We start from the raw sequence: 27,780 nt of genomic DNA, 5'->3' as shown, positions 1-27,780 counted from the left end.
ATAGAATTTATTGTGCAATTCCTCCTGAGCATGGCTATACCATATACATAGTGCAAATTTACTGTTTGGACGCACATAAGAGCTTGGAAGGGAAGGTGTGCTATTTGGAATTTGGACAGCAAAATTGGGTGGAATAGAGAGTTCACAGCATGTACAGTAACATTAGCAGAGTCACTTATGTGCCTAACAATGGAAACCCATCACATGTCACCAAGTTTAGAAACTACACTCCTTAAGTAATTTATCTAGAAGTGTGGTGAGCACCTTGAACCCACAGATGCTTCATATAATTTTATAACATTGAGACAAGAGAATGAAAAACATTTTTTTTTTACAACAAAACTGTTACTCTACCCTCTTTTTTTTTCATTTTTACAACAGTAACAGGAGAATATGGACCATACGATTTGTTTTGCAATGTCTCCTCAGTATACCAATACTTGATTTGTGGTAAAAAGCTATTGTTTGGAGGCCTGGTAGGGCTCAAAAGAGAAGGTGCACTAAGTGTAAGGCATATTAAAAATTGAAAGGAAAAATTGTAATATACCATGAAATGCATGTAGAGGGTGGCCTCAAAAAAACATTTTTCCCTATTTGGAAGGAGTGGGGCTCCTAGACTGGTAAAGGTTATGCACTATGTTCAAAGGCTCCAAAAATTATAAGGAGAAACTGCAGTACATCCTGGAACACACATAGAGTAAGGCTTAAGACAATATTTACATTCAGAAGGTGTGAGACTTCTTTGGTAGCCAACCCTCACTCATTCTTAGGGGGCCAGCAGCAGGCTCCCACTCAATTTTCAGAGGGCCAGCAGCTGACCCCCACTCAATTTTAGAAGGCTAGCAGCTGTCGCTCATTCATAATTTTTAGAGGGCCAGTAGCCAACTCTCATTCAATTTTTACAGGACCAGCAAACTGCCCTCACTTCGGGCCCCCCGAAGAAGAAAAGGTGAAACATATGTTGGGGTGACGGGATGTGGAGTGATTCATTGTGAGTATTGTGCGGGTTTTTATGCCTTTTGTGTCTCCTATATTTATATAGTGATCACGGTCGGGTCCGTCACTTTAAACAGGGAGCAGCATATACTTTGCACAACTTACAAATCTAGCAACAGGCTTATAATTATAAGTGATCTACTTGGTGTTTAGTGATAAACTTGGTGAATATACAGTATTTATTGACACAAAGTACTTTATAATTACGCCTATCTATAGTTATATATTTTTTATAAATCTATTTATTTATTTATATAACTCTTTCTTGTAATTATTGAGAATTTAGCCCTAAAATATTTATCATAGTACTAATATTAATAGATCCCTGTTTTACATATAAAAGATATATATTTATAAATTATTCCACCTAAGATACATTTTTCTATTCAATATATATTCTTTTACTTGTTTTTGACTCACCTCTGTGTCTCCGGTTGTAATACTGTGGAATTCCATTGGAAATTTTATATTTATATGATGATTTTTTAATAATATTTGAAATAAAAATTATTTTTAATATTGAATTGATTTCTATAGCTTCATGGGTTTGAATAATCTAATCAGAGCATGGTGTATTCTGTTATAGTTTGAAGCTTTACCACTTTGTGGGGAAATAGTATTTATACGGGCACTTTGTGAATAAATTAACTGTGCTGTAACAGGCCTCATCTCATGTACGGTGGTGTGAAGCTAACACTACCAACTCCTCATTTATATATCTCTGTTGTTGTTGCGTCCATCCACCTGTCCCCTCGCGGCTTTGACATCTGCCCGGAGGATCTTGGGTGACGTTTGGGCTACCATTAGTTTCACCAAAGTCATCCCCAACCATAACACCGGCCCTCAGTCATAATTTTTAAAGATCCTGCAGGTGGCCTTTGCTCATAATTTTTAGAGGGCCAGCCCTTACTCAATTTTTTTAATTTTGAAATATTTGATGTTCTATTTTTTTAATCATTTATAATTTTGGAGTGGTGAATAGTGCGGCATTACAACCAGTCTCCTTCCAAACCTTGAGCTTACTCAATTTTTAGAAGGCCAACAGCCGGACAGCACTCAAACTTTTTGGAGGGCCAGCAGCTGACCCTTATCTATGAGCTTCAGGCAGAGACTGAGCTGCGCTGCATGGTCAGCAGTGACATCACTCATGTTATTTGCTGTCACAGCTGGAGGTTCCCATGGCCCACCACCTGTGACCGCAGGTAACCTGACCTCAGGTGACTTCAATTAACTCTCACTGAGTTCCCAAACTTACAGCTCCTGGCAGAAAACTGTGGGGGAAGGGGGGGTTTACCAGGAAAAGCAGATTTGGTGCTAAATTTTTGCACCATATTCCTGCACCCAATTTAAACTTCCTGTCAAAAAGTTCTGAGACTTTTTGCCAGGAGATGCTGATTGGGTGCAGAAATATGGTGTAAAAATGTCAGCACCAAATCTGCATTTCTTGGCAAACAAATGCACAAAACCATTTTTATGCCGTTTTGGTGGAGTTTCCTTCCAGCAAATGCAAATTTGGATCTGAAATCTGGTGCAGAAATTTCAAAGGTCAATTAGATACTTTTAAAGCCAACAGAGAACAGTGTTTATAACAGAACGTATAGATTGAAAAGAAGGGTATCTTATTATTTTATTTTAGGTTTTAGACTTTTTTTTATTATGCTATTCACTTCTGGACATTGAAGTTGATAAAAAAAAGTAATGATGTAAAGGAAAACTGTCAAGGTCTATAAACTACTGCAGATATTAAATATTATCGAAAAAAGTCATATTGTATTAGGCCTTCAATATTGAAATATTTAACCACTTCACAACTACCCATAGAGTTTAAACATCCAAGCGTTTTTTCTTCTATTCTGCAGAAATGTCTTAAAACAACACTGCAAATGAGCACAGCTGCATGTGATGGTGTACCTTGCAGTGGGGATCTGGTATATTTCCATCTGTATACACAACATTAAAGTAACACTGTGTTTGCAGTAAAAGGAAGTGCTGATTGTTTTTCAGCATCCCTCTTAAATAGGCGTATACAAGCAAAAATGATACCTGAGTGTCTGCATCATTACAGTTAATGGCCCTGTCTGTGCAAACATTGAAATCCCATATTCAGGGTTCTATCTGAATATATAATTAATGTGCAGACTCCACTTACCATAACATAAAACTCATAAAATCTCGATATTTGAAATCCAAAGTTAGTAATATTTTTTTAACTATAGCTGACTTTTTGCACTGTACAAACAGGAATTATTAATTCAATAATTTTTATTTTCTGTTCCTTCCCCAACGATATTTCTATCCCAAACTCTTTTTAGCTCTATATCGTCTTCCCACGTCTCTGAGAATTTGATAACTTAACTATTGCACTTGATTTTTAGTTTATAACATTTGCATACTGGCTTTCTAAAACGCTTAGTTTCTAGGTGTCATGGCTACTGGTACATGCTGTTGAATTTTAAATGAACAAACAGTCTATCCATCTTTTTGGTGAGGTGAGTATATACAGTAATGATGGTTCTGTACTTATATAAGTCAATTGCATAGATCAAGCATCTTAGGAATGTTGGATCATTAATCAAAATGCTCAATAATTACCTTCTTTTGTCAGTAACCTTTGGCAAGAAGCCACCAACAACTGAAGTTCTACTTCATTAATTGCTGGATTTGCCGAAAAGTCTGCATTTAGTTAACTCATGAGTCATGCAGATCAAACATGTGTCCCAGCATCTTAAAAGGATTGTTTGCAGAAATGAGAGAATCAATTTGATGTGATCTGAATTTGTGCCAAATGTTTTGTCATTTGCTAAACTGGACAAACATGAATAAAATTGGTCCATGAAAATTGCCGAAAATATCAGGTGCATTTAACACATTAGAGAACATTTCATGAGCCTGAGAAAGCTCACATGACCTTGGAATTCCATATAATACCTTCAAGCTATAACAACACATGGTATAACATGGCGAATCTTGAGAGACTATCATAAATTGTCTAAAGGGAACCTGAGCAGGGCAGATCAAAGTGCGCCTGCACAGAACCTCACTGTCAGCTAGTGTAGATGACGTAGAATGCGTCATTCACACTAGCTTCAGAAGGAGGACAAAGATGGCTGAAAGAGAAGGCACAGGACCCGCAGAACGGAGACGCCCATCTGACCAGTCTGCTCTGCACCGACTGTTAGGTAAGTATTAAAAACATCCGGTGACAAGTTCCCTTTAAAATCAGAACTTGTAGCTTAGCTGAAGAGATAGGGAGAGAAATAGTTAGGATAGAGCAGGCGGACACTGCCTAAGGCACAGTGCATACAATTCAACATCCAATTCAGCACTTGGAATATCTTCTTACAGGGTCAATGTGCCATCTCTACACCATATGCTATTAAATGCAATTAATTGCGTATTACAGCATTCACCTTCAATTGTGCTTTCGTCTATTACATCTTAACTTCCTAACTATAGGACTGTAATAATTCCTTGTGGCGTAGGGTTATTAACATGATTTTATATTTTTTCTAAATATTATTTTTTTTCGACAGCATATTTTATTTTAAGGACTTTAAAATATTTAGTTTGAAAATGTTAAAAACAATTTCTCTTTCTCATTTGATATTTTACATGCCATATGTATAAAATCCCAATTTTATACAATCCATGGATATAGCCACGATCAGGGAACTTCTGTGGGTAAAACTGCAATCAATTTGATAGCTGGCAATCAACATGAGGTCAATATCTCCCTGAATTATGGATATACAGTGGTGAAAATAAGTATTTGATCAAGAACATGGCATTGTATGATTTTTAAATAATGAATTTGCATTTAATTACAAGAAATAAGTATTTGATACAATAGAAAAACAGAACTTCATTTTTGATACAGAAACCTTTGCTTGCAATTGCAGAGGTAAGACATTTCCTATAGTTCTTGACCAAGTTTGGACAAACTGCAGCAGGGATATTTGACCCACTCATCCATACAGATCTTCTTCAGATCATTCAGGTTTTTGTGCTGTGCCTGGGTAACATTGAGTTTCAGCTCCCTCCAAAGATTTTCTATTGAGTTCAGGTCTGGACACAGGCTATACCACTCCAGGACATTTAAATGCTTCTTACGCAGCCACTCTTTAGTTACCCTGACTGTGTGCTTCAATCAATGTCATGCTGGAAAACTCAACCAAGACCCATTGTCATTGATTTTACTGAGTGAAGGAGGTTGTTGGCTACAATCTTGCGATACGTGACCCCATTTAGCCTCTCTTCAATATGTAGTAGTCATTTTGTCCCCTGTGCAGAAAAGCACCCCCAAAGTATGATGTTTCCACCCTCATGATTCCCGGTTGGGATGGTGTTCTTGGGGTTGTACTCATCCTTCTTCTTCCTCCAAACACAGTAATTGGAGTTGATGCCAAAAGGTTCTATAATTGTCTTATTTGATCAAATTATCTTCTCCCATACCTCCTCTGCATCATCCAGCTGGTTATTGGTGAACATCAAATGGGCCTGGACATGTTCTGGCATGAGCAAGGGGATCTTGAGTGTCCTGCAGAATTTTTATCCATGAATGTGTAGTGTGTTACTAATGGTAATCTTTGGGACTGTGGTCCCAGCTCTCTTCAGGTCATTGACCAGGTTCTCCAGTGTAGCTCTGGGCTGATTCCTGATCTTTGTCAGAATTATCCTTACCCCATGAGGCCAGACCTTTCATGTACACCCAGACCTTTTATGTACATTCAGACCGAGTAAGATTGCCACTCATCTAGTGTCTCTTCCATTTTCTAATAACTGTGGCAACAGTTGTTGCCTTCTCACCAAGCTGCTTGCCTATTGTCCTGTAGCCCACCCAGCCTTGTGCAGGCCTCCAATTTTGTCCCTGGTGTCATTAAACAGATGTTTGGTCTTGATCATGTTGGTGCAGTTGGAGTGTGAATGATTAAATGTGTGCACAGGTGTCTTTTATAAAGGTAACAAGTTTAAACAGGTGCAATTAATACAGGAAAAGTGCACATAATGCTGAGTAATACAGGCAAATACCACAGGTCTTCAAGGGTAAAATTGTTTGAAAAATAAGAGTTCATTTTTATAGCCTTTCGATCGCTGAACTCACATACAATTTATTCACAAACACTGTCTCCATAGCGTTTTTCTTGAACCATTCTTTGACCCCTTTGCATAACCTTTGTTGATTGATTTTCGTGTCATTAGTGGGCGGGGGGGGTTTAACCTTTAAATCATACAGTCATGCCCCAACATCTTGGCACCTTTACAATTGTTTCAAAAAGTGAAGTATTTCTCCCATAAAATTACTGCAATTACACATTTTGTTATAAACATTTTTCTTTCTTTTGTGTATATTGGACCAACACACACAAAAGAAAAAAAAAAACAAGAAGAAAAAAGGGAAATTTGACATACTTTTACACAAAACTCGGGCCAGACAAAATTCTTGGCACCTTTCCAAAATAGTAAGTAAACAACTTTGTTTCAACCATATGATGCTCATACAAATTCTCTTGTAGCAAGTAACAGGTGTGGGCCTTATGAAAATCACACCTGAAGCCAGGTAAAATGTGGGAAGTTGTTTTTCATGGTACAGAAGCAGAGAAAAGAAATTCCTTTCATACTTTTTTGCAGATGATGCCTTAATTAATGAATTGCAGTAATGTTCTTGAGGTGATGGAAAAATGTAACACTGAGTTAAATTTGAGCAAGTGGAGACTCTGTATTTATTCATCCAAAAAAAGTTTAAAATATTTCCTATAGCCCAATGGCAGCAATTATTGTTCAGTGCCTGTAGGTCATTCTGTGCATTTGATAGAAAGCTGACAATTTAGACATTCTCAAGAACTTAACTATGAGGATCAAGGATGGTAAATATGTGGTGAACAAACCTGAGGTTTGGGGTGCGATTTTTTTTTGTTTTTTTCTTTACAAAAAAACCCACCAGAATGTGGGTGCTTTACGTATGAACTTCAATCGCACGAGCATCGCTGTTCTCAGGTACTCTTGGTACTCTCTCTAGGGTGAACCACTTGCAGTGTTTCATCAGCTTGCACTGGGTTTGGATGTAACAACAGCATTATCAGATGTAGTGTGCAGCAGAAAAAAAGGAAAAACACAGCCTACCTGCCCCCAGAAGTGATCTGCTTATGGCTGGCTACATGTGGGTGGAGACCTGCACTGCCAATCAGTGACTAACATTGTGGTTCAGTGCAAGAAAGGGCAACAATGTTTACCTGCCCAGGGCACAGAAACAATCACCCCCTCCATGGAGTGGCAGGGTGTAAGTGTTTTGTACCTGTTCTGTCCATCTTTATTAAAGGGTTTTGCTGCATCCTGTGAGTGCATTTGTTTCTGTGGTCTGGGCAGGTAAACATCGTTGCCCTTTTTTGCTATGAATTTTTCTGAAAAAATATAATTCCTCTTTTTGTGGTTTAGCTTTTAAATCCATTTTGGTTCAGTCCAAGTTCGAACCCATGGAAGTGCGGTTCAGCTGAATGCTCTGAATCAAACTTTCAAGAGTTTGCTCATCTCCAGTGGTCACCTGAAAGCTGTCTCTTTACTCTTTCATCAGCAAGCAGGATAGACAAAGTACCGATGCTTTTTGTGTGAATGGGTCAGCCAGGATTGATCTCCTCACTGTAGCCAAAAAAATTGGCCAAGAAGAAATATCTTTGCAACTTGGACTCAAGGACATAGTTGGGGAATGTGTAGATGATTCCACTACAGTTCTCCTGCCACCCCTGCATATTAGCATGGACTGATGAAGCAGTTGTGAAAACTACTGAAAAAAGGAAAGATTTTTAAGTACCTGCATGCCAAAATTCAGGGACTGTCTGAAGCAACTGATGGAAGACATTTTCATGGGTTCAGATATTCAGAAACTTAAGCAGAATGATGTGTGAAACAAAAATGAAAGCTGTTGAGAAATGATTAGTGATTCTTTTAAAGAAGTCATGGAGAAATTTCTAGGTAACATCAATGATCCCAAACTTAAGTCCATTGTGGATAACAGGTTGAAATGTTTCAAAGCCTTCGGTTGTCTGATGAATTTGAAGTCACATTTTTTACATTCCCATTTGGACTACTTTCCTGAAAACCTTTGTGCTGTTAGCATAGAGCAAGGAGACAAATTTCATCAGAATATCAAGGAGATGGAAGCAAAACCACGCACCAGGAAAAGGACTCTAGGCAGTTGGTTGATAAATGATTGTTTTACTTTACCAAAACAAAAAAAAAACATGCAGAAAGCAAAAAGAACAGAACAATATATTCACAAAGCCAAAAGCCTACACCCCTATGCTGCACCACTCGTAATGGAGATTTATACCGCCTTCTCACCAACCTTTGCCTAACCAAGGGGTTGTCTAAACAGTCACCTAATACCTGGTAATCCCTCTGGGTAGCAGGAGTGATTGTATGTGTGTGAACACGCCCTACCAGTGGTGCAGCATAAGAGCTTACAACTTATCTACCTAAACATAAACAAAACCCTCTAACCCCCCTGATTACCCTTGATTGCTGAAGCTTCACAGTTAAGGCAGATGGTAAAAGTGGAAAGGCAAACCACACAGCTAGCAACACAGTCCTGGAAATCTTGTAAAGCAACAGTCAATGCAAACATGTAGCGCTGTCCCTTTAAGGTTTTAACTGTAACTGGTAAACTAACAAGGCAGAGCCAGCAAGTCCCACTGTGTATATAGTCAGCCTAAGCAGAACAGATATGTGTTTTGGTACCAAAACAAAGTAATGCGTGCACGCACTCCTGGGCCCAGCCTACCATACCCGGGTACTGTGGTGTCCAGCTGTTATAAATGGAGATTTGAAGATCATCTCATGGTGATCAGTATAGCCAGCAACTGAAGAATGGTGATCTCTGGCACAGGATGCTGCTCACACGCGTCACAGTCCTCCTCACCAAACTCTAACATGAGTCTTCTCACAATCCACCTAAGTATTTCTGCGGCAGCTTCTTTCTGTTATGCACACATTTCATTTTCCCTTCAGCTCACATCCAGCACCATCTCTGGTCTCTCAGTCCACAGCCGAAAACAGTTAGCTGTTGCTATAGTGACCAAACAGTCAAAGGCCGATGCAAAACAGCGGCCCCTTGTAGTCAGTCAGCAACAATGCATACAGTGGACAGTAAATAAGCATTTTGCATTCACAGTGAATAAAGGTCATTAATACACTCTAAAGGGCCCTGTCACACACAGAGATAAATCTGCGGCAGATCTGTGGTTGCAGTGAAATTGTGGACAATCAGTGCCAGGTTTGTTGCTGTGTACAAATGGAACAATATGTCCATGATTTCACTGCAACCACAGATCTGCCAAAGATTTATCTCTGTGTGTGACGGGGCCTTTACTCTATTACATATCAATAACAATGCATACAATGACCGGCAAATAAGCATCCTGCATTCACAGTGAATAACAGTCATCAATATACCCTCACCCTACCATAGCACCATCTCACCATTTAGTGCATCTGCCAAGTACTGTAAGTCAATGCCTATTAATTTCCACTCAGACCAGTTTACATCTGAAAATTCCATATGGTTCCAGCACCATCAATGCAAACACACTAGTATAAAATAGCAAATCCCCTATCCCATTGCTCAAAAAATAGGAGGAAAGGGTGTCAAAAATGCTATATAAAATGCTAATTTTCTAAACAAGGAGTTGAAATAAGTATAGAAATCAATATAAGTGGCACATGGGAACTACAAGGGAAATGCACTTCGGTGATAATATACACATATTTCAGAAATATAAATGTAGATACCAGAGGGAATCACAAATATATCATATATCAATTTAAAACAGGTAATGAGCTACAAACTAAGACATATATGATATGCTGATTTCCACCCTATAGATATTTAATTATCAAGGATAGCACTGAAATATTACAACAAATGCAGTATCGATAAGCAATAAGATGCATCTTTGCCTCGGACTTGTTTTCTCAGGCTTGATTAACGGGGCAGTTCAAGGTAACAGGAAAATGTCCCTCGAGAGATATGGAATATGATAATGTGTTGTCCTGATAGTCTCTTTAAAATATTTATTGGTTTTAGAACTGACAAAAAAAGTCTAAAATGGTAGCAAAATGACTTTAATAGTATAGCCATGATTCAATCCATCTAAAGCCTGCTTTACACGTTGCAATTAGTTGTACAATCGCATTTGCGATGTGACACGCCCAGGTTGCATACGGGATCTTATGAGATTTCACGTTGGTCGTTCATTTGCTGTCACACGTGCGTTAGTAGTCTATGTTAAATTGATCAATTTTATGTGCGATCCTTTAGATCATGTGTTCTGTGACGTATGCATTGGGCACCTTTTTTTTTTCTTTTTTTTTTTATTTATTGACTTGACAAGCGTGTGTAATGTGTAGGGATGCGTTTTTACTATGTCATCTGCCATTCAGCTTTGCTACATGGCCGCTAACAGCAGACACAGACAGCCATGTAGCAGAGCTGAATGGTAGTTGACAGCAGACACAGAAAGAGCCGCACTGTCAGAATGAACTCGGGTGAACCTCACCCGACTTCATGGTCATGCTGCGGCTCTGTCTGTGTCGCATCCTGATTAGCGGTCACCAGTGAAGACTCACCGGTGACCTCTAAACTCCTGAGTTTAGCAGCCCTCTCTCATATACTCACCGATCCCCGATCCCCTGCGCTGCACGGCATTCACACTGCTCCGGCGGCTTTTACTGTTTTGAAAAAGCCAGCCGCCCATTAAACAATCTCGTATTCCCTGCTTTCCCCGCCCACCGGCGCCTATGATTGGTTACAGTGAGACACGCCCCCACGCTGAGTGACAGGTGTCACACTGCACCCAATCACAGCAGCCGGTGGGCGTGTCTATACTGTGTAGTGAAATAAATAATTAAATAATTAAAAAAAACGGTGTGCGGTCCCCCCTAATTTTAAAACCAGCCAGATAAAGCCATACGGCTGAAGGCTGGTATTCTCAGGATGGGGAGCTCCACGTTATGGGGAGCCCCCCAGCCTAACAATATCAGCCAACAGCCGCCCAGAATTGCCGCATACATTAGATGCGACAGTTCTGGGACTGTACCCGGCTCTTCCCGATTTTCCCTGGTGCGTTGGCAAATCGGGGTAATAAGGAGTTATTGGCAGCCCATAGCTGCCAATAAGTCCTAGATTAATCATGTCAGGCGTCTATGAGACACCTTCCATGATTAATCTGTAAATTACAGTAAATAAACACACACACCCGAAAAAATCCTTTATTAGAAATAAAAAACACAAACGCCGTGCAGCGCCGGGGATCGGTGAGTATATGAGAGAGGGGGATAGACTGACATGGACAGAGAGTGAGGGACAGAGATAATGACCGACTGACAGAGATTAGTGAATGACAGACATTGTGAGGCGCTTCAGAATGCAGCTTTTCAGCTGCGCTCTGAAGCGGACCTTTTTTAAGCTGCGGTGCAGAGCGCACACCTGCGCACATAGCCTCAGACACCAAAATCGTATGAGGGATGTCACACGTTACAATTGACTAGGTTCGTGCAACAAAACGCTCAATTCTAGACAAAGATACAATGTGTTTGCGATCAACGGTTTTGCGTTCAATCCTGATCGCACGTAGATGTCACACGCAGATACCTCACAAACGATGCCGGATGTGCGTCACTTACAACTTGACCCCAACGACGGATTGTGAGATATATTGAAGCGTGTAAAGCGGGCTTAAGGATCCTGCATTCATAAAATTAGAAGGTGGAAAAATCCAGAACCAGCAAATAAAATGTAAACATTTTATTGAAATATAATTAAAAAGCCCATAACAAAAATTGTTAGGGCGGGTACAGTGCAAAGAAACATCAGTGCATTTCAAGCGACAAAAAGGCTCTTTTGAGCTTTAAACGTGTTGACGTTTCTTTGCTCTGTACCTGCCCTAACCATTTTTGTTATGGGCTTTTTAATTATATTTCAATAAAATTTTTACATTTTATTTGCTGGTGCTGGATTTTTCCACCTTCTAATTTTGTTCTTCACCGGGAAGTCAAAGCAGGTTGTCTATGCACCCCACCCTCAATTTTCTCTAGTGAGCTGTGCATTTCTCTTTATACCCATATTAAGATTTCACATGTGTCTCAGTTTACTCATTGCTTTTAAAATGGAGTATGTTACAAAATTAATTAATAAATCTCTCTACAGTTAATTTGAGTGCAATCGAAAGAATACTTCTTCATCAAATGCACAAAATCTTTTTTCAGAAGAGTCCATTAGCTATATTACCATTTCTCCATCTAAAGGAACATTTAGCTTAGTTGATCTTGTGAAAAAAATGCCAAAAGGCTTAACATCTGCACTTAGAAAGCTTAAAAATGCTCTTTCATTAAATGAAAAGTAATGTTGTGCTCATGGTTACAGAGCAGCATGTTTTGTATAGAACTAAGTTGTCTATTCTAGTAAGCAACACAAATCAATCTGGATGCATAAAAGACCTTGTATGTGACTAGATATTGTACTTGCTACTGTACAATTGTGAAAAAAACAGTTTTCCAATGAGGTTAAATAGATAAAGATGAAGATAAGATGAATAAAACGTTCTTTAGCTACACTAAGATTACAACATAGCCAATAAAACCATTATGTTATTTTGAGCTGAAGTAGAAAGGCAATTGTAATTTCGATGCCTCGGTCCTATATTTGTAGTTTAAGAACACATTTTAGCCAGGGACATAACCATGGCTGTTGCAGCTGTTGTAATGAAACCCATACTTAAGTATAAATTGGTATTGGAGCATTATTACTTTTAGAGGATAAACATATGAAAAAGCAAAATAATGGGCTAAAATATAACCTTTAATTCAAAAAGTTATTAAAAATACCTAAAATAATAGGTATAGTATGTAACAAAAAGCCTCTCCAGGTTGCAAACACAGCTGATCCACAAGATCAAAAAATGGCCTATAGAGTCAAATGATTGAAGTGGCCTAAGCCAGAGACGCCACCAATATATGACAAAAGAACACAAGAAAAACAAACACAACAAAAAATCATAAATAGTGTTTTGTCTCTGTCTCTAAGTGGAAAGTGGTCCCAAGGGTATAAATAAATAGAAAAGTACAATATAATCAACTCAAAATCATATTGAAAGTGGTCAACAAATCATGTGACCCCAATAATTCACATTGGCAGTACATGCAAGAGTGATATGGAGCAATCTCACCAGATTAGCAGGATTGAGGGTGAACCGGCATCTCCTTCATATGGGTGCTCAGGTGTCCATGATGCTACTGACCCAGTACATCCCTAAGGAACCCATTTAAGCCTGTCATCTCACCAGCTTCTGCCCTAACAAGGGCAGACCACAGCTAGCCCTGTTACTGAAGCCCTAAAATCTCCCTAATTCTTTCCCGATGCATTTCATCTGCAAAGACTCCTGAGGGGACATCTGTGCGTATAAGAGTAAGAGGCTCTGTCTTTTAGTTCCCGCATAACTTTAACTGCGGAACTAGTGGGTAAAGATAAGATGTTGACCATGAGACATCTATAATATGGCCGTGTTTACATTTTAAGTTATAGGACTTATGCTGCCTATGACAGTTGTACTCTGATCGTTTTGCACTATTATGAAGGATCTTCTTTCTGTTATGAGTATTTTCAAATGGGCTGTTGACTTTGACATTACTAAGACTGTTCAAGAGCTTAAAAATTGTCGGATGCAGTTGTAGGAGACCACAGTTTTATGCATGTCGAAGGCTAAGTTCACACAGGGCATCTTTTTCTGCATTTTTGGTGCGTTTTTGAGGTCACAAAGATGCACCAAAATGTATGCACTTCCTTCTCCTGGCAAAGTCTATGAGATTTTGATTTTGCTGTCCACACTTGGCATCTTTTGTTGCCTGCATCTTGGCTGCGTTTTTGAAGATGCAGCATGTCAATTATTTCTGTGTTTTTACAATGTTTTTGAGACCTCTAGTCAATAGATTTGACTTAAAAACGCATTGGGCAAAACGCGGAAAAAATGTGGTGCGTTTTTGGTGCATTTTTGATGCACTGAAGATGCACTGACAAAAAGATGCCACGTGTGAACATAGCCTAATAAGGAACATTGAAACTTGTACAGTACTAGTGATTTGCAAATTAATTTGACAAAAATTACATTTTTGTAAAAATCTGGTAAAACCGGAAAATTTTTATTTAAATAGATTCAGTCATTTCTAAGAATAAATAAATGGAACAATAAAAAAAAATACATGAAACTCTATCTACAGTAGCTTATGATACATGCATGAACTACTTAAGTCAAAAGTGGCCAGTTTTTGCTATTTTGTTTTTATTCTGGCTGCTACTCTGAGTATGAGAGGGTTTTTTGTTTTTTTTTCAGAATCTGCTTATTGGTTCCTAGGATATGGGCTTTTTTATCTACTTCTAACTTTCATGGCCTTTACCATGAAGGCGCGTCTCAAAGGAGAATTTTCCAGGACAGATTAAAGGCACATCCCACAAACAATCATGTGAGCCTTGCCTACTTGGTGAAGAGCATAAAAATTAGCACTAGATGTAAGGCTTCCGCCACACATCCGTGAAAAACGTGCGTGTTTGGTCCGTTTCCGTGTATACTGGAGACACGGCCAAACGTGCACCAATGTTACTATATCTCAGCGGTTACACTTGCATTTTTGGTTATGTCCGTTTGTCCGTCTCCGTGATGCGTTTTGTGGGCCGTGTCTCACGCCAGCATGTCCGTTTTATTCACGCAACACGCAGCACGGACCCAATGAAAGTCAATGGGTCTGTGCGCACGTCCGAGTGACACGGACGCATCTCTGTTTGTTCCCTGTATGTTTTGTGCTTTTTTCATGTCATGTCAGTCTTTTTTCTTTTTATGTTTCGTTCTCTCCCTCAGTCCGTCGGTCGGTCTCTATGTCTGTCTGTCCCTCTAGCTGTCTGTCGGTCAGTTCCCCCCTCTCTCATACTTACCATTCCCCGATCTCCAGCGCGGCGCTGAACGGCTGTTATAAAAACTCCGGCGGCTTTTCCTCTTTTGAAAAAGCCGGCCGCCCATTAATCAATCTCGTATTCCCTGCTTTACCCGCCCACCGGCGGCTGTGATTGGTTGCAGTGAGACACGCCCACCACGCTGAGTGACAGGTGTCACACTGCACCCAATCACAGCAGCCGGTGGGCGTGTCTATACTGTGCAGTAAAATAAATAAATAAATAATTAAAAAAACCGGCGTGCGGTCCCCCCCCATTTTAATACCAGCCAGATAAAGCCATACGGCTGAAGGCTGGTATTCTCAGGATGGGGAGCTCCACGTTATGGGGGGCCCCCCACCCTAACAATATCAGTCAGCAGCCGCCCAGAATTGCCGCATACATTATATGCGACAGTTCTGGGACAGTACCCGGCTCTTCCCGATTTACCCTGGTGCGTTGGCAAATCAGGGTAATAAGGAGTTATTGGCAGCCCGTAGCTGCCAATAAGTCCTAGATTAATCATGTCAGGCGTCTATGAGACACCTTCCATGATTAATCTGTAAATTACAGTAAATAAACACACACACCCGAAAAATCCTTTATTAGAAATAAAAAACACAAACACATTCCCTCATTACCAATTTATTAACCCCGACAAACCCTCCATTAACCCCCCCTGAGGTTACCCGCGGCCACCGCTGGATCCAGCGGTGGCCGCGAGTTACCTGACTGACAGCAGCTGATCGCGCTACTCATCTCATTAGCTGCGTGGAGGTGACCGGAGCGGCGGTGTATTCTGCAGCTCCTGTCACCTCCATGCAGCAGAGCTGGACGCGACGCTGGAGGACCGTGGAGTACGCCGGACATGGAGGGTTTGTCGGGGTTAATAAATTGGTAATGAGGGTATGTGTTTGTGTTTTTTATTTCTAATAAAGGATTTTTTCGGGTGTGTGTGTTTATTTACTGTAACTTACAGATTAATCATGGAAGGTGTCTCATAGACGCCTGACATGATTAATCTAGGACTTATTGGCAGCTACGGGCTGCCAATAACTCCTTATTACCCCGATTTGCCAACGCACCAGGGTAAATCGGGAAGAGCCGGGTACTGTCCCAGAACTGTCGCATATAATGTATGCGGCAATTCTGGGCGGCTGCTGACTGATATTGTTAGGGTGGGGGGCCCCCCATAACGTGGAGCTCCCCATCCTGAGAATACCAGCCTTCAGCCGTATGGCTTTATCTGGCTGGTATTAAAATGGGGGGGGACCGCACGCCGTTTTTTTTAATTATTTATTTATTTATTTTACTGCACAGTATAGACACGCCCACCGGCTGCTGTGATTGGGTGCAGTGTGACACCTGTCACTCAGCGTGGTGGGCATGTCTCACTGCAACCAATCACAGCCGCCGGTGGGCGGGTAAAGCAGGGAATACGAGATTGATTAATGGGCGGCCGGCTTTTTCAAATTAGAAAAAGCCGCCGGAGCAGTATGAACGCCGTGCAGCGCCGGTGATCGGGGATCGGTGAGTATGAGAGAGGGGGGGACACTTCAGTCACTCGGGGGATTACTGGTCACGGTGAATCCTTCACAGGTGACCGCTAATCAGTACACGGCACAAAGACAGAGCCGCGGCATGACAATGAAGTCGGGTGAAGTTCACCCGAGTTCATTCTCATCCCGCTACTCTGTCTTCCGACATGTAGTAACGACATTTTGCATCACACACGTACATTTCACACGGACAACACATACACATGTCAGTTAATTCACTCACGCACACACGGACATTCCACACGCACATACGGCTAGCATACGGGATACACACGCAGGCCACACATACCATAAAAACGGACATAAAAAACTGAAAACGGACCCGAAAAACGGCCCGTTTTACACGGACGTGGTTTTCACGGATGTGTGGCGGAGCCCTAAAGCACATATCTTTTAAAAGGTATGCCAGATTTTGATAAAGCAAAAAAATATATATTTTTTAGGGGAACAAGAAGAATAAAATAAGAGCAAAAACCGGGCACTTTTGACCTGGATACAGGTTATCTTTAAGGTATAAAACGGAAAAGCAGGAAAAGCACCAAACAGAAAAGTGTAGTCGAGAATATGGCTTCCTCTATAATTATCTCAAAAATTGAGGCTGTGGAAGCAATGGAAACAATTTGTAACACTATATGAAAAAATATATAATAAATTAGCTTTATGAAATGTGTCCTTATGGGTAAAGAGATACATATAAATATATTTTTTTATTTTTCAGGAGCAGTGGAGGCATGGCTGAGTTCTATCATAACAGTATCTAGATTTCTTTATTATTTTCTTAGTTTTATTTGTAATATGAAACTGGATATCATCAAAGAACAGGAGGAGATTTATTATTGGGATACTTTTGTGCATTTTGGATGTTTATTTTTCCACTAATAGCATTTAATTTGATTAACCTTAATATAATTATTTGACCAGCTTGTGCCAGTCTGTTGAACTATTCTTTTGTGGGACATACCTGGTTTCCTAGTGATCAGGAGCAATCAATGCATACTGGCTTCCATTGGCAGAATACTAAAGGTCAAGTCGTGAAATGTACGAGCGGGTACCCAAAAGAAACGGGAATTATTTTTTTAGGACAAGTGGGTTGGCAGTGCTGCCCTCTCCTCCTAGGTATACTTACTACACACTTTCCCTGTTCAGTTGAGCAAGTAGAATTGCTGAGAAACCCTTGCAGCGGACAGAGTGATTGTTTTCTTCAGCCCTTCCCTATGCCCTCGGCTATTTTGCAGTTACAAACTTTAAGGAGCAATATGCAAACGGAAAGTTCATTTTTTCTGTTAAAAAAAACTGCGACAATGGAGAACCGTCTGAGAGTGTGTGAGGAATTGAAAGAACATGCACAAACTGACACTGATATTTTGTCAAAAGTCATCACAAGGGACAAATCTTGGTGTTATGGCTAGGATCCTGAAACAAAACTCTTGAAGCCAGAACAGTGCAAGAAGGTGGTCAGTTGGATGAAAAATAATGGTTTCAGTCTGTTTCCTAAAACTACCCAGGCTTCCACATGGTCCAGTCTCAGTAGCCAGGAGTCTGGGCCACATAATTCTTAACATGATTGTCCTTCCTCTTACTATGGGGAGTTCCAGGAGATAAGTGATTCCACACTCAGAAACTCTGAGAAGTGAGTATTGCACATTTCAAGTGGGACATACAAAGTGATGCACAACTATTTGAGAAGCCAAGCTCAGAAGAAGATGTCGGTGTGCAACGGCAATTAGTGTCTCGAGCATTCGATGATGATGAAACAGAGTTGCCAACAAATTATGTTGTTAGGTCAACAAATCAAGAGAAGGACCTGAGTGTGGAAGCATAAGACGAGGTGGTGGAAGATGAAGTCACTGACCATACCTGGCAGGTTCCATGCAGAGCGAGGACAGCAATGCAGAGGTGGTGGGATCAGCAGCACTGCAACTGGCAGAGAGGGAACATTATGTAGTTACAAAAACTCACAAAGGGGTAATGGTAACACACTAAAAAGTAAAACTAATTCTGCTGGTCTTTGTACAGACTGGATAACCCAACCCTGCAACCCTTAGTGGATCCTACTGGAGTTGGAATAGCCCTGACCACAGACTAAACGATGACACCTTAAGGGCGCTTTACACGCTACAATATATCTTATGATGTGTCGGCGGGGTCACTTCGTAAGTGACGCACATCCAGCATAGTAAGTTACAGGTAGCTTGTAACAGCTACGTGCGATTGCGATTGAACGGTAAAACGTTCATCGCATGCACGTCATTCAATTCCTAAAAATTGAACGTCAGGTTGTTCATCGTACGCGGGGCAGCACACATCGCAGTGTGTGACACCCCGGGAACAAGGAACAGATCTTACCTGCGTCCTGCGGCTCCCGCCGGAAATGCAGAAGGAAGTAGGTGGGCGGGATGTTTACGTCCCACTCATCTCCGCCCCTCCGCTTCTATTGGCCGGCTGCCGCGTGACATCGATGTGACGCCAAACGTCCCTCCCACTCCAGGAAGTGGATGTTCACCGCCCACTTCGAGGTCGTCTGGACAAGTAATTACGTGTGACGGGGGGTTATTCGTTTGTGCAACGCGTTCAACTAATTGAACGTGCCGCACATACGATGGGGGTGGGTACGATTGCATACGATATCGTATGCTGGATCGTATGGCTACCTGATCAACCATGGAGTACTCCATGTTTCTCTGAAGGAACTGGAGAGCAGAGCATAGAGTAAATTACCTACAGAAGAGAAGATGTGCTGAAATAGAAAGTGATCCCTGGTTGAATAAGATAAATAACAATAAAATCAAAGTATCAGAAAAGATGAATGTTTTTAAAGAATATGCCATCTATTTACTGACAACAAACATAAGATAGATGAAGAGTGGAGAACAAAAACAGCAGAAAGAAATATCCCAGGTTGTATTCCACTGCCTAGCAGTCACTATCAGCAATTTGACTGTACTTCTAAAAGAGAATATCACCAGGAGGAAATACTAGCAGGAAGAACATATTTAAAGCAGCACCAAAATGATGATTAAGCAGGCAAAGGAGTAAATGAATACATCTGTTCCCCTAATACAACCAAAGCACGGATAACAGAAACTAAATACCTAAGCAAAGGTGACTCTAATGTGGTCTGGTGGACTGAGAAGCAGACCAAAGAGCACAGATTCAAGGGTTCAAATTTAGACACATAACAGGGAGAAAGTTCCTCAGAGCACCCACACATGGCAAATTCCCAGGGCAAAGGTTAAGTGTTCTTTTTTTCCTGGTGTATTCCACACACCACTTCCCACACCAAAAAGGGTATAAGGTTCACGGTTTATTATTTTACTTCTCGTTCTCCTCATCTACCATATAAACAAGGCCATCATGCGGAATTCACTGGTAAATTTCAGAGGGCGATCAGGAGGCCCTCACACAACTGACAAAACTTTGAGCACTCAACCAAGATTGTGAGAGGCTATTGTCACGGGGTCCTTCTCCCATATCACACGATTAACAGAGGGAGCGATGACTGTTCAATCCAATAAGCATTTATTCCAAGCAAATTTCTCACAGTCTCTCTGGCATGCTGGCTGCAGCCTCAGATATTCCCTCCCAGAGGATGAATCTTCTTTCTTCACGTTCCCAACAGACTGACTGAATCTCCCAGGTAAGCAGAGAGTTTACAGTAGGTGGATCTCACGCCCCTTCCCCCGACTTAGGAACAAAAGGCTGGCATGGGAGGAATTAAATCTGCAAATGGAATAACGTACACAGAAGCAGTACAAATAAGACAGTGAACCACGCCCAAACATTAACCCACACAAAATGGTATACAATCCACAATATTCCACCATCACAGCTATAATCAGCATTACCATTCCATTTCTGTGTCTATTCGAATGTTCGCTGCTCACAATTAAAGAGGAAGCTTTGCATGTGGAACTTATGGAGATGGAGATAGTATAAAGGGTGCTACGCGCTTGCATATCCTGACTGCTTGAACTGGAAATGTTGCCATTTAGGCTTGTGAATGCCAATATATTCCCCCGTGTTCCGTGCCCTTACCAATGCAGTTAGGCTGTAGCAGCAATATACCTATAGAAGGACTGTAAAGCAATATACCATGGCTATATGCCTCTAATCCAAAACTATCACTCCTCCAGCAGCTATCCCTAAACTGAATACAGTTAACAGCAGTATTAATAGGGAATAGGATAGCTGTAGACCTAAAAAGGTTGCAGCAGCAAAGTGTTGTAAGGCTAGAATCCCTGCCTACATGCCTCTAATTCACTATCCCTTCTCCTGCAGCTTCCCCTACACTAAATGCGGTTAAGTACAGTATTATTAAAGAATAGAATACATTTTTTAGGTAGCAGAAGCAAGGACTGTAAGGCTAGAATCCCTTGCCTACATGACTCTAATACACCATCCTTTCACCAGCAGCTAGCACTACACTAACTGCAGCTAAGAGCAGTATTATTAAATAATAGAATTGATTTGATTTAGAAATAAATAGGATTTTTGCGTTGATATATCAGCAGAAAGGTCTTTAAGGCTAGAATCCCTGCCTACATGCCTCCAATACAATGCCCCTTCTAAAGCAGCTTACTCTACAATAACTGCAACTCAGAGCAGCATTATTAGAGTACAGAATAGATTTTTTAGGTGGCAGAAGCAAGGTCTGTAAGGCTAGAATCCCTGCATACATGCCTATAAAACACTACTTCTTCTACTTATAGCAGCTTGTCCTACAATAAATGCAGCTAAGAGCCGTGTTATTATAGAATTAGCCCTGAAAAGGACTGTTAATTATTGTTCCACCAGCTGGGTACAGTGCGCTAAGCATAGCATCACTAGGTCTTATATAGACCCAACTACGAGATGTTGTTGCAACTCACAGTAATGTCAGTAGCCAACATGGCTACGGAATTATCGTTATTGGCATGTAATCCCTGCATGTTTAGTGGCTGAAAAAAATTTGCCAGACATGCAAGCAGGGACTAGAGCATGGTGCCCCAATAAAAGGATACTCTATCGGGTATAAAGCGTTTTGAGCACCCTGATGCTTGATCGAGTAAAGAGCAGTGCCAAGCACACTCGCCCATCACTAATAATAACATACATTTACATGAAAGCGTAAACTGTGATATCAATCACTGAGGCCCAATCAAAACTGGTGATGGGCTGAACAACATAGAAAAGGGAAGGGCACCAACCAGTGGGATCTCCTGGTATACAGACACAATACCAAAGTTTTTTAGAAAGAAAGGTATACCAAGCACGGGATCAACCACAAAATTAGGAATATAAGAAATACTTTATTGTAGAAAAAACAACCACATGTCTCCAAACTAGGAGTGGGGCACACACAGAAGGAAATTAAAAACACTTAGAAAGCCAATGGCATAATGCGCCTGACACGCCAGGAACCAATATAAATATAGATGTGACCTACAAATGCAATGTAAAGGACTCTCCTACATCCACAATAAATATCTAGGCAAATAAGTACATGATGTAGTGAGTGTATAGATGTTTCAATTTAATTACTTTTAAATAATACACTCAGTTTGGTCTGATACAGGTGAAAAACAACAATATAGCACTCTTAGAGTACCCTCCAGCTGCGACACTGGTGAGCTTTAACTCATTTTCTTTATATATGGCACATAGGGAAGTGAGGCACAGCTTTCTTCTTTCCCCTGAGGAAGCCACCCTTATAGGTGGTGATACGCGTGGGGTAACCACGCTGGGAACCCCTCTCCTCATGCTATCCTTACCCACATGGTTTTGCATAATTTATTTATAGTGAGTATACACTTGGCCACCTCAATGTTCTGATTAGGAACATTGTCTTGGTCTGTCTCAGGTGATCCCAGATAGATGGCTGTAGTTTTGGTGTAATATGCAGGCAGTCGGTCATTTAGGAGCTTAGGATTTTGACCTTGTGCTCTATACTGTATATTAACAAACCGCCTGTATTGCTGCTGTTCATCTTGGCTTATATAGCACTATGTGACGTTTTTCCAAGCTCATCCTCAGTAGAACAACAAGTACATACATAACCTTATTTGGTGCCCTCTGTTTAGCTTACCACACTGCTAAGAGTGCTATATTGTTGTTTTTCACCTGTATCAGACCAAACTGAGTGTATTATTTAAAATTAATTAAATTGAAACATCTATGTACTCACTACAACATGTACTTATTTGCCTAGATATTTATTGTTGATGTAGGAGAGTCCTTTACATTGCATTTGTATGTCACATCTATATTTATATTGGTTCCTGGCGTGTCAGGCGCATTATGCCATTGGCTTTCTAAGTGTTTTTAATTTCCTTCTGTGTGTGCCCCACTCCTAGTTTGGAGACATGTGGTTGTTTTTTCTACAATAAAGTATTTTTTATATTCCTAATTTTGTGGTTGATCTCATGCTTGGTATACCTTTCTTTCTAAAAAAAACTTTGGAACTGGTGGTGGGCTGGCCATGCTTCAGGCAGGCAGTAGAAGTGTGTGGCAGGCAATCATGTCAAGTGTGCAGTGGGCGTTCATGTCAAGCATGAAGTAGGCCAGCCATGTGAAATGGGTAGCGAGCAGCGGACTGTGAATCATAGGGTGGGCAGCCACAAGATTCCTGGTTCAGGGTCAGCTACTGATGTCAAATGCTTTGCCACATTTAGTGCTCCTCAGTAGCTGGGGACCTTCATCAAGGCAGAGGAAAGATAAGAGTGATCCTCCTCCCTCTTTTCAGTGCTGGATACTGATTGGTGTAGGGAACTGCTGCTGAGCTGCCACTAATCAGTGGTCTGTTCCTGACAAGATTGTGTCCGTGCTACAAAGGATGGTGTGGGCCTTAATAAGGATCTTCTTTGTAAACTAGAAGAGCAAATACACGTAAGGGGAGCTCAGTAACCAACCTGGGAGGTAGAATTTAACTACAACTCCCATCATCTTTCAGAATATATAAATTTATCCTCACATGTTATTCACAAAAACAGTTCATGTTACTTATAATGCTGCTGTTGACTGCTGTTGTGTCTACATTGTTAAAATAATATTTTGCTACTTTATTAAATGTTTTAGCTCACTGGCTCAAAATATTTTTTTCCTTATTTTCCTCCTCTGGTTATAATCAGGTGTGTCTTATAAAGCGAAAAATACGGTAGTTACATTTTCTATGCAGTTCTCAAAATAGAATAGTATGGTATTTCTGTATGCATTGTGTTGCACATTCTATAGAACAGCTTCATTGATCACAAAACATAGGTCTAAAATATGAGCTGCAAAGCCTGAATGAAGAAGTGGAATGACAGAAATATGACTCCCACAAGCAGGTCTTTGACAGATTGATAAATATTTCAATGAAATAACCAGTCCACTTAAATTTCTGAAAGAATAACAAGCATAATATGAGAACTCATCTTCGTTGGATGCTCCTGTCATAAAAAGAACTAAAACCATGTAAGAAAAAAAATAGAGATCTTCGTAAGAATAATTCATTCATGCATTGGAAAAGGTTTGTGCACGTAATATAAGATTTGACAGATAATTAACATCACATTGAATTGAAGAAAAGTAGTATTTGGAATTTAACTAATTACTGCTTGACCAAAAAATACACATTTCACACATAAAAAACAAACAAACAATAACAAACAAAACACATTTTAAGGAATTCTGTCACCGCAAAAATGTATATTAACTCATCTGTACTGTGATATAAGGACTTGGTTCCTATATAAATTATACCAGGACTCTAGGTTTTAGTGGTACAGTGCTTGAGAAAATTACTTTTAATTTAAATGCAAATGAAGTGACATCAGCGCATCCTTGTCATGGCTAAGGGCTCAGTGTACCATTAGACTCCCTTTAATTAGCATTTTGGAGACTTCAACCACTTTTGATTGACAGTGCTTTCTAAGGTTCTTTAGATGTTCTTCTGTTGTGGCTTACAGATTGACTTGGTGTTGTGTTTTCAGAGTAATTAATGTTCACTGTTCAATAATCTGTTCCTTGTGAGGAGAATGGAGTATTCATAAAAAATAGTATTAGTAATAATAATAATAATAATAATAATAATAATAATAATAATATTGTTATAAATAATAATAATAATAATAATAATAATAATAATAGGATTATTAGGAGTCACTTTGGACTACTGTATTCTAAGGCGATTTTGACTTCCTACATTCCTACATTTTAAATACACCTTTTTTTAATGCAAAACTGTAATCAACTTTTAAGGTTAATTAAGGATCTTTTTTATGTGGAAATCTGAAAGGTGATACATGAATTTGCATTTTTCCATAAGGATTTAATTAAGGAAAAAAAATAATTCTGCCTTGAACTTTACCATATTTTTAACTTCTGAATAGGGCTGATCGAATCTGCTAAAATCAGGCAGCGGCGGATCCCTGCCGGATTGAAAAAAAAATCTGGATCCGCTCCGGATTCCGGTGCCCATATAAGTCTATGGGGACCAGAATCCGGAGATTAAAAAAGTTTGTGGAAAGGATACAAGGGAAGGAGCTCACGCGGTTTACTCACCCGAGGCTGTGTCATGGCAGCAAACTTCCGGGTCACGCTTTTCCATTTCAGAGCCAACAATTTAATATTCATTGTTTTGCCCGCCTTCCGACACGTTTAATTGGTTACAGCTAGACGCGCACCCACCCTGAGTGGCAGCGTGTCAGCTGCCTGCAACTAAACACAGGTGTCAGGACAGCCGATGGGCGGGGAAAGCAGTGCAAGTGTCTGCGGGTCAGTATGGTGAACGTGCATGTTTTTCAGAAACACATGAACATTCCTGTCAGAAGTGTGCGGCTGTGTGCCGGTGATGCGCTGTCAGATTCGTACAAGTCTGACATGACATCAGACGGCACAGCCTGCCGCACTCTGAACATGAGCGTGCATGTCCACAGAAACACATTCACGCTCTTGTCAGAAGTGTGTGGGGCTGTGTCGGTGATGTGTTGTCAGATTCGTACAAGTCTGACATGACATCAGCCGGCACAGCCTGTCGAGCTCTAAGCATGAGCGTGCATATACACAGAAACACATGCACGTTTCTGTCAGAAGTGTGAGTGGCTGTGCTGCTGATGCGGCTTTTTTTTATTATTATTATTTAAGTAAATAATTTAAAAAAAAGACGAGCGGTCCCCCCTAATTTTCATCCCCAGCCATGATGATGGTATTCTCAGTCCGCAGCCGCCCAGTATTGCCTCATCTATTAGATGTGACAAACCTGGTGCAATACCGGTTCTTCTTGATTGCTCTGGAGCGGTGGTAATCGGGGTAATAAGGAGTTAATAGCAGCCTACAGATGCTACTAAACCCTAGGTTAGTGATGGCACAGGCGTCTATAAGATACCTACATCACATAACCTGTAAATGAATGTAAATAAACACAGACACAGAGGAAAATCCTTTATTTGGAATAAAGTACAAAATACACCCTCCTTCACCTCTTTATTAACCCCCAAAACCCTGCAGATCTGGCGTAATCTACACAAGGTCCACGCCACTTCAGCTCTGCTACGTACAGCCAGTGGCCATAGAGCACGACCGCTGGCTGTGCAGACAATGACTGAGCTGTGATGACTGCACAGCAGGCAGATACTGTCACAAGCTGGGAATGTGTGCCTGCAACCAATCATAGATGAGAGGATGATCGGTGGGTGGGGAAAACACGGAAAGCTGTGTGTATACAATGAACAGTACAGGAAGTGAATGCGCGACCGGAAGCAGTGTGCCGCCATGACACCAAGTCTCGGTAAGTATGAAACGCTGTTTTATTTCTTTTTTTCTTTATTTTCAATTATTTTCCCCAGTGCCGGATTTGGATCGTGCACCCGGAACACCGGAGCTGGGTCCGGCACCCAGAAATCTTTGAAACTGCACGGATCTGGACTTTTACAGTTCAGATCCACTCAGCCCTTCTCCTGAACACACTATCATGTATTTGATTGCAGAGATGTATGTGTGTTGGGATGCTACCAGGAGCTGAGCTCTCTGAACACACAAAAATTGCTAGCTATACAGACATGGCTGAAAGTTTTATCACTGAATGATGATGAAACACGTCGGGAAAGATGCAGGGTCATTGTAGAGGTTAGTTCAGGAGAACTTAGCTGTGGACCGTCCTTGTCAAGACGGGAGTCTTGGGTGCTAGTAAAGGGTGTAAAATCATCAGAAAGTAATAGGGTCCGCTCCATCTGTGGTAACCGGAGGACCTTGTCCTGGTGGGATTGTCCATGCCCCCTTGCTCATATGGACCTGGTGAGACCGTTTCACCTTTACTCAAATTCTTTTATAGTTGACCACTGTCACTACTAAAGAGTATTTTCATTTGAGTATATTGTGCTTTTATCTCTATTACTTTTTTCTGGGTGGGTTGGACCACTGTCTGTTGCCTGAGACGGAAATAACACATTTTTGTTTAAAGTTTATTATATTCTGTTTGTTGTGTTTTTTTGAACTAGTGGTGTTATAGGTAGGTTTTGGCCAAGTTGTTTGTGGCCTTTTTTAATGGATTATGGTTATGATAGTTAATGTATTAACCATCACCTCACTAGGGGCTTTATGGTATATGTGTGTCCATTGTGTTTAAAATTTTATGAGAAACCAATAAAAGTTAAAATTTAGTCTTTTGTTGAGGTCCAATACTTATGTTTTGCTAGAAAAAGTTTATTTCTTTAGTGTTTATGTTAACAATACAAAAAAAACATAGAAAAAAGTTAAATTGGACATAATTTCACACAAAACGCCAAAAATGGACAGGATAAAATTGTTGGCACCCTCAACTTAATATTTGGTTGCACATCTTTTGTAATAAATAACTGCAATCAATCACTTCATATAACTATTAACAAGCTTCTTACCTCTCATCTGGAATTTTAGACCACTGTGTTTTTGCAAACTGCTACAGGTCTCTCATATTTGAAGGCACAGCAACAGCAATTTTAAAATCTCTCCACAGGTGTTCAATGGGAGTTAGATCCGGACTCATTGCTGGTCATTTCAGAAATCTCCTGCACTTTGTTTCTATCCATTTATGAGGGCTTCTTCAAGAATGTTTGGGGTCATTGTTCTGTTGAAAGTCCCATGAAAGAGGATGCAAACTCAGCTTTGTGACACTGAGCACTATATTGCGTCCCAAAATCCTTTCGTAAACTTCAGATTTCATTATACCTTGCACACAGTCAAGGCACATAGTGCCAGAGGCAGCACAACAACACAAAAATATTTTTGATTCTACACCATACTGTAGGTACTATGTTCTTT

The sequence above is a fragment of the Anomaloglossus baeobatrachus genome, chromosome 2 (assembly GCF_048569485.1).
Source record: "Anomaloglossus baeobatrachus isolate aAnoBae1 chromosome 2, aAnoBae1.hap1, whole genome shotgun sequence".
NCBI lineage: Eukaryota > Metazoa > Chordata > Amphibia > Anura > Aromobatidae > Anomaloglossus > Anomaloglossus baeobatrachus.
This window is presented reverse-complemented; position numbering follows the sequence as displayed.